Below are 18374 nucleotides of genomic sequence, written 5' to 3'. Positions count from 1 at the left end.
ATATATATATATATTCTTACTGTTCTACTCATATACCAATAAGTTTTTTTTAATTCCCTTTTTTTATCATAAATTTTTAAGTTAAATATTGGCTTTACAATGAAAAATTACTGCCATCTTGAGTTTTGATCCTTCTTACTGGGAATTTTCAAGATTTTATTTTCATTGAAGCAAACAGAGTAAAGTGGTCATGGTGTTGTATTTAACGCATATGACTATTTTATAATACCTTTCACGTTTTTCAAGCAGGATATTAACTTATTGTTAATTTATGTTTATTTGTTCATATATTAGTTAAATTAACCAAAGTTTTATAAGAAATACTTTATTGTCATTATAAAGGATTTTGTCATGCATTTCAGGATTTGTTCTAAGAATTTATAAGTGGAAAACGCTCTCACATAAGATTCATAATACTGGTTTAAGGCGAAATGAAACAATTAATATAAAAACAAAACAAGCAGTTACAATGGATGGAAAGGTCATTGAGAAGACCAATCACGATAAAGTAGAATATTTGCCTATATGCACCATGACATACCATGGAGTGCGTAAGGAAATGAAACGGTGGAGCGGAGCTGCCGGTGGAAGCTCAGTATTTATATGAATGGCATTACATGGTGTACATCAGTTCAAACGAAGTGAACTTGTTGTCATGTTGTGATATGGTCAACAAACGACGCAGAAGACGACATCTGGATGAGTTTACGCGAGATTGAATCATTGAGAGGTTGGAAGTAGGTCGAAGAGTGACCAGTGTGGCTACAAAGTTCGGTATCACCCATAGCACGTGCTTGGAACACATTTCAGACGACAGGAACAGCTATCCCGAAGTTTAGTGGAGGTCGTCCTCGCACAGCCACGGCAGCGGATGACCGTATACAGTCTTAAGGACTAGAAGGAATAGACGGCTGACATCATGAAAAATTGCTAGGCACACACAGCAAAGAACTGGATGCCCGAAATCGCATTTTACCGTGGCCAGAAGACTGAACAAGGGTGATCTAACTAGACGGTGGTCAGTACGGTGTGTTCCATTAAGTTCAGTTCTTGTGGTGACAATGATGCGCAATGGGGTCGAATACTCTTCACTGATGATAGCAGATTTTAGATCTGACCAGTGATTCTGAAAGCATACACATCTGCAGACACAGAGGAACACGTGATAAATCCTCAGACATCATCGAAAGAGACCGATTTGGAGGATGCGGAGTTCTTGTAGGGGATGGTATCATGCTTCGTACCCGTACTGTTCTATACATCTTCCAAAGTGGTTCAGTTTCTGGTTTTCCGCTGTTGTACCAAATTTCTCCTTCCTCATCCGCGTCTTTTCAGAGGTGCTGTGGATGCCCTTAAAATTTTAGCTATAAAAATTATTTTTACTGAGCTATTATTTTTCAAACTGATATTTTCTAAGTTAATATAACTTTAAAGCTTCCATTTCTCTCTCTATTTTGATGCACTCGAAATCATTTTCGATTCTTTAAAAAAATCTTTTGTTTTTCAAGCTAAGATAATTTGTATCCTTAAAAACTTTGTAGATAATTTAATTGTTGGACACTTTTGGAAAGAATGTGAAAACATCTAATAATTTACCTTTTCCAAATTAAACTTTATTTTAATCATTTTCAACATACACATATCTAAATGCACATGCGAATTTCAACCTGCACATATATTAAAATAGTTTTGAAATTTACACTCTTAATACACTTTAAATATGATACTTTACACTCCTAAACCCCTAAAATTTTAGACATGAAAATTTAATTTTAATGCGCGACTATTTTTCAATTTTAATATTTTGCAAGTTAATAGAATTTCAAAGCTTGAATTTTTTCGTCCTTTTTGATGCTATAGAAAAAATTATTCACTTAATTTCTTTTAAGAAAAATTTTTAACAAACTTTTCCTTAATTATGATTAAAAGAATATGCACTTTTCGCAGGAAAAAAAACCTCGAGTTAGACCAATTTAGGAAAATGAAAAGGCTGTTTTTTTGCAATATAAAAGTAATTATAATTAACAGTTAAACAAAGAACTCAAATTAAAATTCAGATTTGCCTTCATTATAAAAAGACAAAAAATACTAATCGTTTTAAGTAAAAAAGTCTTCTTTATTCAAATTTTTAAAGTAGAAAATTAAAATATTAACAAATCTTTCTTTATGAATAGAGACATTTATCGATAACATAATTACACTTTTAAATTTTTTTATTATGATAAATAAATGGATACGCATAATTTCTTTATTTTTTTACTATTTATTTTTTATCTCAGAGAAAATACGAAATATTGACGCAAATAATTTCCCTATTTTTGTAAGGGTTTTGCGTTTGATAAATGCAATTCAAATTTAAGAATATAATTTTGTAGAAAGGTTTTTTGCGTTTAACATTAATTCTTTAAAAATCTTATAAATATTTTAAATGCTAACGAATAAATTTCCCAATGTTCCTTAGAAATGCTAAGCTATTTTATTTTATTATGATTAATCAGAAAAACGGAATCATTAAGAATTATACCATATTGACTTAAAATTATAATTTACATTCTTTATTGTAAACACGGAAAACTAAGTAAAATATTATTTTTGCAGAATTTGTAGCGATCAACTGATTCTTTCAAAATTGAAAAATGGAAAAGATAATCTTAAATAGGATTTTAGCAAGGGTGTCTTAAATGAATTAGTCATTGATTTTATGTGTCTCACGTTCGTTTAGTCACAATTTAAAGCAACATTTGGTTTGTCTGATCTATTAGGCACAATCGATTAAAACAAGTTATTTTATGAAACTCAAAAGTATTGCCTACAATCGTTTAAGCATTTATTCAATTGAAATATTAGTCACACATAGTCACTTTCATAAAAAGCTATTGGTCGCTGTTTTGATTAGGTATGCATGTAAACCATAAATTCCTCCTCTGTTTGAAATCATTGTCAAGGCAATGCTCCGTACACGCATTAATCATTGTTTATCTTATCTGTTTGCTCTAGTTGTACCTGTACTTATTAACTTCCTCCTCTGTTTCAAGCCGATGTCAGGGGAATGCTACGTGCTTCCATTAATCATTGTTTATCTTATCTGTTTGCTCTAGTTGTATCTGTATAACTTCCTCCTCTGTTTCAGGCCATTGTCAGGGGAATGCTCCGTGCTTCCATTAATCATTGTTTATCATATTTGTTTTGTCTAGTTGTACTTGTACGTACTAATTTCCTCCGTTGTTTCAAACCGATGTCAGGGGAATGCTCCGTGCTTCCATTAATCCTTGTTTATCATATCTGTTTTGTCTAGTTGTACTTGTACGTACTAATTTCCCTCTCTGTTTCAAACCGATGCCAAGGGAATGATCCGTGCTTCCATTAATCATTGTTTATCTTATCTGTTTTGTCCAGTTGTACCTGTACGGATTAATTTCCTCCTATGTTTCAAGCCGATGTCACGGTAATGCTCCGTGCTTCCATTAATCATTGTTTATTTTAACTGTTTGATCCAGTGTTTTATGTACATCTTATCTTCACAGCTCTGTTAGAAATTGTGATGTTCCATGAAAATGTCCCCTTCTAGGCAATGAAGAGTATGTAAAGTTATTTTATCAACTCAGCAGTTACATATCAAACCCATCACCATTAATCATTGTTTATCTATTGTGTACTAGATTTCTTAGTAATATAGTTTTTATTTTAATGTGTCTGTCTCCTTATTTTACAGCTTTAATGTCCACATTACTACGATATTTTAAAAATATTTCATCCATTTTTGCCATGAATAAAATATGCGAAAATAGTATATACTATTTTGAGCCACGATGGTTAATTCGTTAGAGGCAATGTGTTGACTGCATTGCAACAACAGTGATCAAGAAATTGTGACTTTAAAAAAAAAATTTGCGAATTGTGCCCTGACACAACGCTGTGATAGGAGAATGTTTTACTTCTTTCAAAACAATTAATTTATTAACGAAATAAAAACGGTAACATTTAAAATCTTAGCAAGTTGAAGATTAGTATTTCAATATTGATAAAGCACAATTTGTAAGTTAGATTTAGAATAAAAAAACAAGAGTATAAATAAAAGTTTCTTCTCATTGCAGTTATCATAGGAAAGGAATAGTTTCGATTACTTATTTTCATTCTAGAAATCCTGTTATCTTTTTAATATAATTTTTTAATAAAATGTAATAATATAACTTAATTTGAATTAAAACTAATTTCCCAAAATTGCCCAACAAAAAATATTTAGCTACAACTATATTTAGCAACAAAAAATATTTAGCTACAACTAAGGTATTATTTTATTTCCTAAATTTATATTTTCGGAAACGTTTGGCTCTACAACCGAAACGAAATAGACATAATTCTTTATAAATATAATTTCTTAACATAAAAGAATAAGTATATATATTAAAAAAAAACAGCCTAACTTGAGAGTGACGCCATGGGTAACTTCTTTGTCAAAACTTTTACTGTAATCTTTATTATGATTTATTGTATTAATTTGAATTTATGCAAAATTAATTTGTTTTAATATTTCTTTCAAAAATCATTTGGTCCTCTTGTCTGGAATTTTATACAAAAATACATAAAGATAGAGCTAAAAATAAAGTTTTAAAGATATTTTTAGTTTTATGAATTCATTTTTAAAGGATCTAAGATAATGTATTTACATAAACTGTACTTTCAAAAGTGACTTTTTTGCGTCAAACTTTTCATGCATACTTTATAGCTATACATACTCTGGTCAGCTGCACTTTACTCAGGCCTTTATATCAACTTTCTTGTTCATACTGTACATACTACATAGCTATTAATAATCCAAACATTTTTCAAGGCTGACAATTTTTACATCAAACATTTTTTACATCAAGCATTTCCTTTACATTCTTTTCAGATAGGTATTAGACACGTTTCCGGAATTTCCAATAGATTACGTCACAATACATAAAAGCATTTTATTTCCTACCTGAAAATGTTGGTTTTGCTCCTCAAAAATACTTTTAGAGAACACTCTTTTGAACAATTTGAAAATTTGACTGCATGTATTTTTAATTTAAAAACCTATTCATACATACTAAAATAGCTGTATTTAGAAATCACACTACTGTAAACGTGTCGTTTTTACAAAAAAAAAGAAAACTTTTCATGCACATTATGTAACTATACATACTATATAACTATATTGATAAGTAACTTCTCTCTCTCTCTCTCTATCTATCTCGTATGTCTGTTAAGGCAGTGAGGTGCGATTGGTCTTGTTTTCCAGTGGCGCCATCTGTGGCCAAGAATTCAACTTCTGCCTCACCATACGTCAGGCCCTCCATTCATACATCCATTCATCCACAGATCGTAATTTTGACCTGAATCAGAGAACGATCGATCACCAATCCAGTACCCCCTGAGGTACTGATTTGTTATGGGAACATGGAGGACTTTGCTACTCGACAGATTTTACGTGCATCAGTCACCATTTACAGCACGGAGAGTTCTCGGCCGACGGGGTTCGAACCCATGAACTCTCGAACATGGACCCAGAGCCCTACGGACCAATCTATCCCGGCCCCGATAAGTCATCACTTAATTTTCAAATGTGGCATTTTTATACAAACCATTTCTTTAATTTTCTTTTCAAATACGTATTTGACACTTATCCAAAATTTATAACACATTCTACGCAATACACATTGACATCTTATTTCTTAAATGCAAATCACAGCGTATTTTAGCAAAAACCCACATTGAAAAACTCTCTTCTGAACAAATTGAATATTTTGCTGATCTTTTTATTACCTTCTATATATTCTATATATTCCTTCAATATATTACACTCCTCCTTTAAGGAATAATTTTGGTATAAGTAATATAATTAGAGATAATAATATTTTCCAATACTTTCTCAAATATATTATTTTGAGACTGTTTAAAGCAACTCGATGCTTGTAATATAATTCAAAGCGTAAAGAAATTTCCCAGATATTTAGTATAGCCTTTTCATGAAGAACACACATTAATATTTTATAAAACCTATATTCCAGAATATATACCAATAATCTTACTAAAAGCATTTTAATAAATTCTTATCCTTAAGTTAAATACATTTTCTGGGAATCCTCAACTTTCTATTAGATATTTTTTTGTGAAAAAGTATTATATTTCCTATTTCTATATAGAATAATCTTTTCTAAGAATATCCTTTTCCAGGAATGCACTCTTATGTGCTATTCATATTTAATGTAAAATGAGCAACTCTATTGAAAAGATATTTATAGCATTTCTTTCGCCCTGTTTCTGTGCTATTACTCAAAATATGCAATATTTCTTCTTTTTTAAGGAGAAACGTATCTTTCACTTTCCTGGAAGTTACAGAGAAGTCTGATTCGAAGGTAATGATTGAAAATCAATATATTGATTTTTTACAAAGTGAAAGGATATCATTGCTAACTTTTCTAAAGTAAGATACGTGTTGATTTCTTCTAAAAGATTGAGATTTAGTTTTTATCAATGTACATAATAATTTTCAGACTACAAATTATTTTTTAAAAAATCTAAGTTATAATAATATGTTTTAACAATATAAAATCGATTTTTTTTCTCCACTATTTGCATTCCAAACGTAGTGTTCCTATATAAAATATTTCCAACTGAAATAAAGTTAAAAATTCTAGATCGAATTACGACATAAAGTAGCGGCACTTTCATCATCCTTAAAGCAAATTTACCGTAAAACCCATTTTTACCATTTAATACTATACCATAGTTTTTATTATATTTATTTAATTAGAATTAAACAGTGATTCTGCAGTACTTATTACTGTAAAAATTACAGTATATCGGTTTTTTTTGTTCCTTAACATGTTTCGGTAAGATTGAATTTTACAGTAAAAAGTACTGGAACCCTGAATACCTGTACTTTTTGCCGTAATGGGATCCTGAATTATTTAAGGTGTATATAAAGATTCGTATTCGTAAGATTTACATATTAAATTAACTCAACTGTACATTTATTCTTCCAGCAGGCATGAGTGTGCTATAGATACAGCGCATCCTTAAATAGACTGACGGTTTTCAATAATTTACAACAGCAAACCAGTTATCATTTAAAAAATAATTCTTTCTGAAAATTGTGACTGTAAATTTTCCTTTTCTTCTCGAATTCTTGGCGTCTAAATCAAACAAAATAATTTAAAACAACAAATGTAAAGAATTATTGACGTTTTGACTTTGATTTTACCGACATTATTGATTTTTAATCACTTCCAATCGTCAAAAAAGCGAAGCTAATGTCATATTTCATACACACGTGCAATTTCTTGCAATAAAAACACAATAATAAAATCACAAATTTGAAAATTTATTGACGTTTTGATTTGAATTTTATTAAAGTGCTTTGTTGATTTTTAGCAAAAACTATCGTCAAAAAAGGGAAACTAATGTTATATTTTGTTCGCACATGCAGTTTTCCTATAATAAAAATACAATAATAAAATCACAAATTTTTATTTCAATTTTACCAGAAGGCTAAATTAATTTTTTCTCTTCCAATCATCAGAAAAGCGAAACTAATGTCCTATTTCATTCACACATGCAGTTTCATATAATAAAATCACAAATTTGAAAATTTATTCACGTCTTGATTTGAATTTTATTAAAGTGCTTTGTTGATTTTTAACAAGAACTATCGTCAAAAAAGGGAAACTAATGTTATATTTTGTTCACACATGCAGTTTTCATATAATAAAAATACAATAATAAAATCACAAATTTTTGTTTCAATTTTACCGAAAGGCTAAGTTAATTTTTTTCCCTTCCAATCATCAGAAAAGCTAAACTAATGTCCTATTTCATTCACACGTGCAGTTTCATATAGTTAAATCACAATAATAAAATCACAAATTTGAAAATTTATTGACGTTTTGATTTTAATTTTATCAAACTACTTTGTTCATTTTTTACCACTTCCAATAGTCAAAAAAGAGAAAATAATTTCATATTTCGTTCACGCATGCTGTTTCATATAAATAAATTTAAGCTCCTTAGAATTAAAGTAATATTGATCGACTATGTGAATCGAAAGAATGTGATTTCATAAAAACGTTCTTGCTTCTCATTCCTTTTTTAACACTTTTTAACAAAGTAATTGTAAATTTTTGACCACTTCTAATTGTCAGAAAATGAAACTATAATGTCCCTTTTTAATTGCCTATACAATTTCATTTAAGTCAAATAAAAAACGAGTTAAAGCTCTTTTTTTACTTTGATTAAAATTTCGTTAGAAAATTGAGTTTTACATGTTTGATAATTGTTAAATTAAATGTAATCAATTTTTTGAATTTTGTTTTCGTTAAAACTTTTTTATAGTCATAGAGGAAACACATCTTTGTTTTTTTATATTTTGTACAATTTCTTAAATTTTGTGTTTTTAAGTAACAAATTCTCAATCATTGAGTCGGTGAAAAAATATTATTTTGGTTTTAATTTTTACATCAATACTTACATTTCCCATTTAATAAATAACGAATAAGCCATACTAATAAATAATTCGTTTAAATTATCGATTATCATTTATTTATATATTTTTGATACCAACACTTTGAATACGATCTAGATTCTATTACTCCCTTTTACCTAAACAAATTCAATAACAAAACATAACGGAATCCGGAAATAGGGAACACTCAGTTGTAGTAAATATTTCATCACAGAGTATTAGAATATTAATAAACCTTATGTTTCAGTAATGAAATATCTGAGAATAGCTTCATGAATTGTGCAGAATGTTATATTAGTATTTATGCATTATTAATTCGAAGACGAAATTCCGTATCACTTTAGTCTCGTTCNTTCATCACAGAGTATTAGAATATTAATAAACCTTATATTTCAGTAATGAAATATCTGAGAATAGCTTCATGAATTGTGCAGAATGTTATATTAATATTTATGCATTATTAATTCGAACCCGAAATTCCGTATCACTTTAGTCTCGTTCTAATAAATGGTTCCTTCGATTAAAAATAATTTAAGTGTTACAATTTCATGTATATTTTATTTTTAACAAAACTTTTTTTTGGCATTAAATGTGGATTTTCAAGTTTTAAAACAATGAAATAATGCAAAGTTTTTATGGTATTAAAAAGCAAAACTTAAATCTATAAAGTAAAGCATGTGTTAGAGGATTAGAGGGCAAAGATTGGACATACATTTATGTTGATTTTTTTAATATGCTGAATTATTTTCAATATGCTATTAAGTTTACAAAATCAGATATTAACAAAGCTTATTAATAGTTAAAAAAAATTTAAACCAATAACTTACACTTTTAAATGGGCCTCAGACTCTGTAAAATGACATTGGTACGCTGGTTCCTTCACTAAAAAGAACTCAATAGTCTTCTTCTACCGGTCAGACCAGGTCGAATAAGTCTTTGACTTAAGCATGCCGAAGACAAACAGTAAAGAGGAGTAGTTTTCTTCCTTGCTGAGTTCAAGACAGTCTAAGATATATTTGTGGCCTGAAGAAGCTGCCATTTAAAACAATGGGAAAAGGTTTTCATCATGGTGAAACCATGCTGTAGTACGCCATGGTAGTACGCCATAGTATAGTGCGCCATGATTTTCACTCAACCAGAGAATTTTAGAGATTTCAGGTGACCTGTCTCAGAGTTCGAGCAGACTACATCAACGGGGTGAGAGGGTTGCCCTGGTTGGCGTACATGAAATTCGTTGGAAGTGTATATTCCTAGTAGGATCACCCAAAGCGTGAAGGCCACTCCATTATGTTCAGCTAATGTCTGCAGGTGAAGGAGTCAAGGAAATAAAAGAAACTGCATCCACACTCCTATGAACCGTATGACTTAATAGTTTTGAACCTCAATAACACCGAAATAGCAACTAGCATTAAATTTCCCTCTTTATAATAGCTACATTAATTCTGTTGCAGCATTAATTCTGAAGCTTCGTTAATTCCGGTATAGCTTATCTGCACAGTTTTGGTATATCTTAACAGTTTTATTAATTCTCGTACATCTATCTTATCTGCACAATTTGGTTTGGTATATCTTAATTTTACTATTAATTCTGCCATATCCTGTAAAGCTTTCTGAAGTTACTGACCATTAGTTTGAAGATTTTTATACTCATTTTCCTATCAACAATTCCTTACCAACAATTTTTTATTAAAAAAAATCTTTTTCTGTAGCAAAATAATACGTTTTCTCAGAAAATTTTCAAAGCATATTTTATATTAATTTCCTACCTCAATATCACTCAGAGTTTACCACAATATTTTTATTATTTAGCAAACATTTCAAAAACCTTTCTGAGCACTTAGAAAATTATGTTCATTTTGGAGGGCATCGAGTATCTTTCTGAAACATATATTACACATTTCATTCAGCATTCGTAGCAAGCATTTCGATATTTATAATCACATTGTATGGTTAATACATTCTTTGGAGTTAATCTTGAGTCTTTTAAATATTCACTAAAAATAAATGTCTGTCAAGTGTCTTAATTAAATACTAACACAAGAACAACAGAGTTAGTGCGTAGTAGAAAAAACAGGGTATGTACTATAGAGATGTAGATAGTAGTATAGTTATAATATTTAATGAAACTTATTTAACCACTATAAATGTTACTTCGATCTTTTTCCATCTTTTTTGCGTATTGCTTTTTGTTTTTTTTTTATTTAAAATATTGAAACGTTCCAATTTTGCGCCGTTATCGTAATGTAAAAGCATTATAATTTTATTTTAAATATCGTTGTCAAATAAAATCTTTCATTAAAAAATGTAGGAATAAAAGTTTAAAAATAAAATTTTCGATCCTTAATTTTTTCCAAACTTAAATGGTATTCCACTTTTTTCTTTTTTTGTACGCAATCTTTAATATGCTCTCATAAAAATTCATAGAACACAATATTTCCAAAAAAATACTACAAGAAAATTTACTTAAGATTGAATTGACTGTACTTTATTGCATACCAATCGGCTTACAGGAAGAGGATTCGTATTTGGGACTTAAGAAATAAAAGTATAGGATTACATGTCCCAATAAAAAGGATAAACAACTATCCGTTTTTCTTCTTTCTACGTTGGTGCAAAAGCAATATTTTTATAAGAAATAGATGCAAGATAATAAATACATGAGGAAAGTTACACCCAATTATTTACCCGAAAATACAATTTAGGATTAAAGAAACGTGAGAAAGTACAAAAGATCCGTTCTCATGGTAATATTTTAATATTTTCTTTAAGAAACTGTGAATGATTTCCAGAAAAATATTCAAACTTTAATCTTTATTTAAGAAATCATTCATAACAATATTAGTTTTAAATTTTATCGGAAATTATAAGCAAATTTGTTACAACTGACTGAGAAAAAAAAGTATGGTTAGAAAACTACTAGAACATGGTAAAATTTACCGCAGAAAAGGGCATAAAACTATTTATCCGGACAAATTGACTTCTTTTAAGTTTTGTATTCTTTACTAAATGTCTGGTAATAAGAACTATAATTTTGAAAACCATAATTTCCGAAAAACAGCTGCCATATGACTGGAAAAATTACCAAATACTGTTTAAGNTATATATATATATATATTTGCTTATAGCATTTCTTTCATTATTATCTTTCTTTTTTTATAGCATTTCTTTCATTATTATTTTTCTTTTTTTATAGCACTTCGCTCATTATTTTTTTTCTTCGTTTCTTGTTTACTAACAGGGAGACTTTATTTACTTAACCGGATTTTTTTTCCTTTTCTTTGATCAGTATATTTTATGCAAATCAACTGTTTAATGTGTACCATCCATCAATATTGGCATGTTCATATCACGTTCGCAGGTCACCACTGTGAGGAATTAATTTTAGACTTTGTCAACCTTCATCTATCAAAAGGTACCTCGTGATAGAATCAAGTTAACATGTCTTATATACTTGTGAATTGGTATTTAATATTTATAGTGGTAGTTATGCTACAAAGTACAAAAGATCCGTTCTCATGGTTACATTTTAATATTTTCTTTAAGAAACTGAGAACGATTTCCATAAAAATGCTCAAACTTTAATCTTCATTTAAGAAATCATTCATTGCAATATTACTTTTAATTTTTATCAGAAATTATAAGCAAATTTGTTACAACCGACTGAGAAAAAAAAGTATGGTTAGAAAACTACTAGAACATGGTAAAATTTACCGCAGAGAATGACATAAAACCATTTATTCGGATAAATTGACTTCTTTTCAGTTTTGTATTCTTTGCTAAATGTCTGGTAATAAGAATTATAATTTTGAAAACCATAAATTCCGAAAAACAGCTGCTATATGACCGGAAAAATTATAAAATATGATTTTAGTACCGCATATTTTGGTGTTATTATCAAAATTATATTACTATTTTTTACCAGAAATGTCATTACCATCCATTAATGTAATTTTACCAGAATTTTTTTCTGCATTCACAAAATGCAAATTTTAATTTGTAGAACGGATATTTTTCTGATATTATAATTCGATGATGGGAAAAATTCGGCACTTTGAGCAAAATATGTGTAAAACTTATATATGTATACGTTCATTAACTATAAATATCAAGTTTTGATCAATAAAAAGAAACATTTATTACAAACGTGACTAAACCAAGCATTCTACTGTTTTAGTAATTGTATATTATACGTAAAGGTATCACAATTTCCCCTAAAGTTGGCTGTAAATACCGAATCTATTTTATTTTTGATTTAATTTAAATCAATTCAATCTTTTCATAGAAATTTATGCATAATCCATTTTCCCGTAAAATCCACTTTTACCGTAAAATATTATATCTTACTTTTCACAGTAATATTTAATTCATTAGAGTTACTCAGGGATTCTACGGTATTTATTACTGTAAAAAATTACAGTACTTCGGATTTTTTTTTGTTTCGTAACATGTTTCTGTAAAAGTGGATTTTACGGTAAAAAGTACCGGCATCCAGAATTCCAGCACTTCTTACCGCAATTTGATCAGGAATTTTTTACTGTTTACACTTCATATTATGTACGCAAAAGTTTTTTTTTTTAAATTTATTCAGAACGTAACGTGTAATAGAATTATTAACACTTAACGTAATTATTATGCAAACCTTGCCATATTATGCATAGATATATGCCATTTTCATTACACAACATGCTTTTTCAAATATATATAACTAAGTTTGGTATGCTGGTAACATCAACTTAACGGAATAGATGGCTCTTGTCTCTAAAACTTAATGCTTTAATTCTAAAAAAAATAATGGACAAATCGAAATGATTAATCTACTACAACCATGACAATAATCCAGAAGGAAAAAAAAATTTTTTTTGGTTAATGGCGGGCACTTCGGTCAATTTCCCCTTGGCCTCAGAAATGCCAGAACTGCTACTCTCTTCTTGTTACCCAGTGAGCACCTATGGCCAAGACGCGGTGGTGGAGCAGCGTCATCCACGTCACACAACCACAAACCCGTTTATAGGGCGGGTCACATTCGCACAATCAAGCAGAGGAAAGGACATAGAACGCAGAGAGAGAGAGAAAGAAATATCCGCGCCCTGAGCGGGATTCGAACTCGCAACCATCGGCTCCGCTGTCAGACAAACTACCCACTCGGCCACCTGGTCGGCAAATCTAGAATAAAGGAAGCTAGAAAATACACAATCCTTACTAAGTTAAATAAATAATCCTAAGAAACTGAAGCTGTATGATATTACTTGAGAAAAAAACTTCATTCGCTCAAAAACACGTAAATAGAAAATAACAGTCGGCATATTTCAATCGCTTAAAAACAGACACCCATTTTCAAGACTTGACAGATGTGAATGGGAAATACCCTTGCAAGAACTATATTAATTCATTAACTCCTCACCACCTCTCAATACCTCGCGCAATTGCATTTTACTCAAATTTACCCCTCTCAGTCACTGTGATTTTTCTTGTTTTGTTTTTCTCTTTTTTTCTTTTTTGTCTACTGTTGGTTTTCTAGTTTTGTTTCCGACCTTTATTTTTTCATTTTCCGTTAGAACCTTTTCACTTTATATTTAAAATAATTTTTGTTTCTTCTCATTCGTCTTTCCAGATAGGAGTAAAATAGGAGCGCGTTTTTGAGCTCTTGAAACTGTGATTTTTTGATTACGTAATTTATATATTTAAAATTCGTATTTATAAAGTTAACGATTCTTAATCAGGTAAAATTCTTATTTGATGTTGTGATGCAAACCACATTAAGTGTTTCAAATGCTAAGTTGCAACAACGGCCAATAAACTGCAAAGACAAACACACATAATCAATTTTTATTCATTTTACATAAATTGTATACAGATAAACATTCAACATATATTTTTATTATTTACAAACAATTACTTTTGGTAACGCGGTGCATAAGCAGGTACATAAAAATATTTTCAATATAAGCATTTATAAACACACTAAGTCGAAAATATTTCTGAAAGATAGAAATGTCGTTGATAGCTTGAGGTTGCCTTCCAACAAAGAGCAAGATTATCACATTGAGATTAAGAGCTGAAAATACCCTTACATATTATGAAGCTAAATATACGTATTAGGACTTGAACTCAAATCTCTTGCATTAGGACTTGAATTCAAAGTATGCGCTGAAATCAAACTCAAAAAATGAGTAGGGACTCAAAATATGCAATAGAATCTGAATACGAAGTACATGTGAAAAATCAAACTCAAATAAAAACATTTGAAAATGGAAGAAAGAAAAGATTAAAAACGGAGAATGAAATGTCAAGTACAAAATAAAAGTTTGATATTTTAATTATTTAAATAAAAATTGACTGCTAGAAATTTCATTTGGATCTCAGTGGGTACCATATAGTTTTTTTCGCTAGCTATTTTCTTGACACTGAGAAAAAAAGTATGGTAAGCTACCAGAATATGGGGAAATTTACCGTGTTCCTGTTGCTATGGGAACCCAAAAGCTTGGTAATTTTTAATGAAGAGCTTTGGTAAAGATGCAGGTAAAATTAACAATAAAATGTGGTTTTACGTTATGAGATACAACTTTAAGTACAGTTTGGTAATTTTATCATGATACATTAGAACATGCCATAAAAGCCATTTGTTTTTCTAAATTTACTTTTCAGTTTATATTTTTTTATAAATTTGTGGTAATAAGAGCTATAATTTTGAAAACCAAAAATTCCGATAAATCATTACCATATGAGTGAAAAATTTACCAACAAAATTATTTAAATATAGTATATTTTTGTTTTTATTGGTAGAAATATAGTTTGTTTTTCGTCAGAAATGCTATTACAATTCAGTTCTTAATTTTACTAGATTTTTTTTCTCCTTGAATCAAGCGAGAAAAAGTAAGCATAAAAGATAGCCAATATAAAACATATTATAACTTTCAAAAATCAAAACTAAAACCACAAAAAAGCACAATAACAAAAGACAATAATCTCAATACTAAACTTAGTGATGTCACAATTACGATTTCCCCACGAAGGTTGCAACAACTAAATTATAATATAACTTTCAAGTGTCTTGGGCATCATTTACGGAAGTTCATCCACATACTGGAGTCAAATGCAGCAGTACTGTACCAAAATCTATATACTTGATATTTTTAAAATAGCGTAAAAATAAATGTTGCAATTTAAAAATAAATTAAAATTGTGCTTTATTTTTTATGTACAGTTACAAGATATTTCAGCAAGCCTCATTAATTTTCAAGGAAACTTTTTTTATGATATTTTCAGAAAACACAAAGGTAACATTCCATCGTAAACATTCATATTTAACATTATTTACACCCAAATATTTTATTTACACAACAAAACAATCATTTTATATGCATTAATAGTCGTATAAACAGTTTTTTACAATTTGTTAATTAATTTCAGGCCGTTTGTAAATTCTATCCGAACATAACATACCATTTCATACATAAATTTAAAATGAAAATTTAAACAAAATATTATTTTTTTCAAATGAATCAAACTATTGTAACAACACAGAATCAAATTGAATTTATTAATCAAAAGTGAATATCAGTTTATTTTATACCAATGATTTAAAATACTCTAAAAAAGTAAATAGTAAATAAATTTTATTTGCAACAAATAGGTTATACAAACACAATTCTGGAGACACAGAGAAGATTATGAATAAATATATGCTTGGAATTGAAATATATTTAAATTTACTTTAAAAAGCAGTGGGATTTATTTAGATGCAATAGAGAAGCATGCTATATAGAATAAAAAAAACATATACATTGAGTGTTACATGCAGAACTGTTGCCAAAAATACAAATAAAATATTTTATTGCTTCATTTCGGCTCTAATTACAGAGTGATTAATTAAGAACTTTATTTTTAAATTATTCTCTCTATAAAAGGAAAATAATTGTAAATAAAATAATATTCGTTTTGTAAAATACTTTTCACAAATTATAGTCTTTATAAGTTAATAATTCTTATATTTTTTTCTGATAGCTTTATTGTTTAATTTATCCATTAATTTCAAATTCCAATTTAATTCAAATTAAAAATTACAGAAATAGAATAATTAATAGAACATTGCCTGCCAAATATTTGATTTAGAATATTTCAGACAACAATTTTTAGAGAAAGATCTCATATCCACTCCAGTTTGCTTATCATGTTGTTGCGTATTCCACACAGTTAACTGCAAGAATTAAGTCTTTTAAATTATTGTGTGTCAGATACCCAAATACCTTAGAGAGGCAAAATTTTGAAATTTTTGTTTTAGAAACATGGTATAAATACAAGAAAAATTGATTTAAAAAAATAAGCTGCAAAACTGGTCAAAAAGGGCGAAAAGTGAGCTTTTTTTTCCAAATCAAATAACTTATTTAAAAAAAATTTTTATCAATCATGCTTTATAATACTCATAAAAATTAAACCCAAGAAATAGTCTAAGCATTAGGCATAATATAATTATTTAGATATCTTACAGCAAATACACAAACTTATTTGGCAAAAAAAAGTGAGAAATAGTGATTAATTATTTTTATTTTAGATGTAAAATATAAAATAATAGCTCTCCTCTGATTCGTAGTCTAATCCCTAGTATAGAAGCAGTCATAGTATAAAAGCATTCATACAAAATTCGAAGTAATTTGAACTAAAAAATTTTCTTTCTTTTTGACGTCGAAGCAAAATTCAAACGGTTTTTGAAAGAGAAAGCTCTATACTTATATTCATTAAATATATATTTTGGTCAAAAATGGCCTAAGAAACAGAATCCGGTACTTTAACTACTAGAATTAGAGTTTGTACTTTGAAGAATTAGAGCTTCAACCGGCTGGTTTTGAGAAAACACTGTTATGCTCTAATATATTTATTATAAATTCATTCATATTGAATATATAACTGGAAATATTTCAGTTTATTGAAAGCAATTCAACAAAAACGGCATTTTTTGTAATATTATAAAATATTCTTCATTGCTTATTTGTTTCTGGAAAGTATTGCATGATATTATACGTATATTGTATGTATCGTAAGATGAAAAAACATTGCATAAAATCATTAAAAAAACATTCTTAAATTTTGCCGATGAAAAATAAACTTCGCACTAATCAAATGTGGCCAAATAATTTTTAGATCTTATGAAATATGAGGTTCATAATTTCTTTGTATGATTCTCTAATTTTTTACATGTTTTTTTTCTCGAGAAAAAAAATTACTATTTCTAGCATAGATTATTAATAAAAACAAATTACAACTTGTTCATTTTATCTTTTTTAATAAGTAACAATTTCTTATATTTTCTATTAATTATTTATTATCTATTCGCATAATTTTATTAATTATTTCAGTAAATTGAATTAATTGTTTGTGATCTAGCTTTATATATGAATGCTTAATAATAATTTTAAAAAATATATTTTTATTTACTTTACTTTATTTCATTTATAATTGTAAGCCCAAACACATATTTAACTAAATATAATTATTGAACAAAATTATATAATGATAAATCTTCCTTAAATGTAACCATACTGCAACATTGAAAGAACCATGTATTTAAAAATCTGAGTGCTCCTGCATCAGATTTTTTTCAATTCAAATTCGGAAGCTTCATGGGATTTATTTGCACTATAAACTATTGAATATAATATTTTAATTAATACTTTGAAAATCTGATAGTCTCAACGCACTTTTTAAAATGTGTTTTAAATCAATAAACTAGAAAAGACTAAAAAATATCTATTAATTTGGCAGTTGAATATAGAATTTAAAATTTATAAATAAATTTTTTAAATATTAGTTAATAAAAAATCCTATTTATATTTTTTAACAATCATAATATATTTGTAGCATAAATGTTATTATAGGTTAATATTCTCAAACA

This window comes from Parasteatoda tepidariorum, chromosome 10 (genome assembly GCF_043381705.1).
Source record: "Parasteatoda tepidariorum isolate YZ-2023 chromosome 10, CAS_Ptep_4.0, whole genome shotgun sequence".
In the NCBI taxonomy this organism is placed as follows: domain Eukaryota; kingdom Metazoa; phylum Arthropoda; class Arachnida; order Araneae; family Theridiidae; genus Parasteatoda; species Parasteatoda tepidariorum.
This window is presented reverse-complemented; position numbering follows the sequence as displayed.